Source organism: Camponotus vicinus, unplaced genomic scaffold, assembly GCF_025532165.1.
Source record: "Camponotus vicinus isolate PSW18456_S1 unplaced genomic scaffold, iyCamVici1.0 SCAF_8, whole genome shotgun sequence".
Classification (NCBI taxonomy): Eukaryota; Metazoa; Arthropoda; class Insecta; order Hymenoptera; family Formicidae; genus Camponotus; species Camponotus vicinus.
In genome coordinates, this window is record NW_028141980.1 from 5,189,320 (window position 1) to 5,193,110 (window position 3,791).

At 32.2% G+C, this 3,791-nt stretch overlaps 1 pseudogene; it reads right to left on the reverse strand.

Moving 5' to 3' along the window:
• Positions 1–2,244: 2,244 nt before the first annotated feature.
• Positions 2,245–3,196, reverse strand: LOC145976098 (uncharacterized; annotated as a pseudogene).
• Between the last annotated feature and the right edge of the window lie 595 nt (positions 3,197–3,791).

Genomic DNA, 3,791 nt, shown 5'->3' on the forward strand with positions numbered 1-3,791 from the left:
TGTTTAGTGCAGTGATTTCAATTAGCGAAACAGCGATGTAACAAAGTGAGCGCGGTTTTCGCGAGCGGTATCGCGAGCGGTGTCGAGAAACAAGAGCGAGAAAAATGCGTTGTCCAAAGTCGTAAGCGGTCGTGTAATGCGGTTAATCAGCGGTTTGATACAAAGATTGCGAAAGTCCAAGAGAATAAGCGGTCGTTATAAGCGGTTTTTACTATGCGGAGCGGTTTTAACTAAGCGGTTTGACAAAAAGTGCGAGACTTCGGCTTGCTCGCGTGCGGTGCCCGTTATAAGGCGAGCGGAATTTTGGGCCCGTTGCGACGTGGCCCAATAAATTTAATTGTTTAGCGGTGACCTCATGGCGCCGCGCGTAATTGGCCGCCGATGAGGTCTGACGTCGGCTTTTTCGCGGTTGCCATGCGCGCAGTCTTTTTAGAACAGCTGATTGGCAATCAGCTGTTCGTGACGTATGGGCGCGCATGCCCGTGCGTCGCGCTGATTTTGTCGACGGTTGACGTTGTTGTTGTCACTGTTTATGACACGCGTTTCTTATGCCCCAAAAAAATTGGAGATAATACGAACGATCGAGTTTTTCTGAAAAATAGATATCTCGAGAAGTTTCTCGACGCCCGTTAAATTCGAATTTGCGAATTTATAACATATTGAAAAATGCGGATTTTACTTGCGAATAATTTTTAAGCGAAATGATATTTCGGTTTTCGAACATTAATAAATTTTTTAATTTTTCTATTACTTGTAGAACATAAATTATATTGTTTAACGAAAACTAATGTTTCACAAATATTTTAATATATTATAATTATCTCATTGAGATACGAAGACAGTCATATATGTGATACATCCATGTTAAAAATATTAATGTGCCATATATGATGTTTAAACTGAGAAAAGATATATGATGTTTAAACTGAGAAAAGATATATGATGTTTAAACTGAGAAAAGATTTGTGGTAATTTAATATGTGTCGATTAAGATAAAATATGTATTATGGGAATAAGGAAAATATAGAACCAATATTTGGAATAAGGACAGATTAGGTTGTAAATAAATAATACTAATATCTGGCTTCGCCAATAAGTAATTATATATTAATATAATTCGACCAAAATGAAAAACAAATTGACAAATAAATAGAAGTATACATATAGATGTTATTCGCGAAACCAGGTAGTAGCTTCATTTCAAATAACATGTATAACGTTTTTTATTTAGACTTTTATACATAAAAATTTTAATTTTTAATTGTAATTAAACATATATGTACATAACACATGTAAGTGACTTTTTTTGCAATATCACTCTAAGTTTGAGATTCTAATCTCTTATAGTAAGCTGTCTCTTCTGTGTACTAATTTTAGTCTCCATGATTATTTAATAATTTTATCCATATTTCTTATTGTATGTAACATAGAACGTGTATTTAAATTCAAAGTTTAGAAAAAAAAATTTTTTTCTCGTGACATTATTAAGCATGACGTTAAGATTGCACTCACAGTTAAAAAAATTGCATAAATGAAAGACTAGCAAATCTTATCACGGGGAAATCTATATGTAGATTTCCTTGAAGTGTATGAGTGTGTATGTTACGTCTCTTTTTCTGTAATTATATGTTTATACTAATTGTATTTTTATAGACGTCTCTTTTGATTGTGATTTGTTCAAAATCACTGTTATATATTTTTATGTGATTTGTTACATATTTGTTATATCTGCACGATATTCATTTACATCTTTCCCTTTAATTATATATGAATATTCATGTATGAATATCGTGTGCCAACGAGTAATGAGACAAACATAAATGCATTTCCTTAAAATATTTATATTATTCGTATCTTAGGATATCATTAATAGTAAGACATTTAAATATGATTTCCCAATTTCATGGCATGCTCGCATTATAACTTTTTGTTTTATTTTTTTGTCTTTTCGTGATAGATTTGCTAGTCTCAGACATTTATGCAATAATTTTAACTGTGATTGCGATCTTCCATGACATTGGGAATTGCATATTTCTTTTTCCCGTTATTGAACAGAAAATGTCAGTAAATTAAAAATCAGTTTTAAATTAATTAGTACAACAATCTTTAAGATATATGTAACGATTTTTAAGATACTAATAATATAAAAAATGAAGGAAATATTTTCGTACTTTTATGTAAGTTACAATATAAATTTAAAATACGTTCTATGTTACTTATTTTCTTTATTTTATAATATTTTAATCTTTTTATAAAACTTTACTTATTTGACAAGTTTTTTATTTTTCTTTTAAATGTATTCACTGCCTTTGCAGCGTGATTATTGTATCGCGTACGGGAATATATTTTAACTGTCATTAAAAATTTTAACGCTTGCATGCGGTGATTGTAACACTTATCATTTATATCAAACCATCCGGCATGCATTTTATTCGTTGCTTACATACCTTCATTCGCAATCTTCTCAAGAATCTGTGTGGATGCCCAATGATGTTGCCACGTACGGTTGAAGCTCATCAACTGTGTTTTAATTATATTTATAAAGAGGCTTGTTGGTCGAGTTAATTTTGTAACTGTTGGAGCATTCTCGTCTGCGTTGGGATATTCACGGTATTCAATGTATCTTTCATTTGGCGTTGCGTCCTCCATTGGCGTTTTTAACATTGTTGTACGACAATTCTCACAATTATTTTTCTCAATACATCGTCGTGCGACATACCTGCAAAATATGTTATTGCATTATCATTATAATTATTAAGTATACTTACATTATTTATGTCCACATCATATTCCTCGAGAATGTCTGAATGTTTATCAAGTAATTCTGTTACTAAATCGGCATCATCAACATCGTCTTCAACATCATCAACAGCAACAACATTATTTGCACTCATACAATTTTCAACCGTCTTAATAACTTGATTCGGTTTATTAATGAGAGCTTCACTTTCAGAGCATTGCACATTGCCTTTATCGCTTGTCTGAATGTAACCAGTGGATAATATATGTCTAATTGATAGTCGGACCATTCTTGCAGTTGGATTTGGATTAAATCCTCCTCGTTGCCGAAGTTTTGAAAATAAATGTTCCACTGAATCCTGGTTGCATAAACCTGTTGCAAGTTCAAATTCTTCATTTTTACTTGCAAGTTCTTTATACAGAGCAAGAATTGCTTGTGTCGTAATGATAAAACCTTTGAAACAAGGAACTTGATGTATTCTGTCCGAAAATTTTGACCATCCTGAACACCACTGCACAAAGTTTGACAATAGATCTTCAATATCTGGATTTTTCCTTGATAATGATCGTTTTCCGCCGAATGTGACATTAAAACTGTAAGAGTTGCAAGCATCAATTACGCTGTTCATATACTCTGCAAAATCAGCTGTCGCTTCCCATGTATTTGAATTTAATTCTTTTGAGTCACCGGCTATTTTAATTGCACATGCGAATGTATGGCTAAATAATTGAAACGCTCTTTTTACATTCATTGCTTCAAAACAATTTGGATGAATGTGTGCCCTTGAAATATGGGACAATAAATTAGAGCCACCTTTTGTCGCATTATCAATGCTCCAGGTTTTCACAAAATCAGAATATGATGCAATTATTTCTCCTTTGCAATATATATTGCCATGTGTTCTAAGAAAACTCGCTAATCTTTTTACTAAATGCGGAAAATCGTATAAAGTATAATATTTTTTATTATTATATATAAAATATGGATTTTCTACATCAACGCCTAGTTGATTATAAGTGGCTTGATTATTTGTACCTTGATCACATGTCAA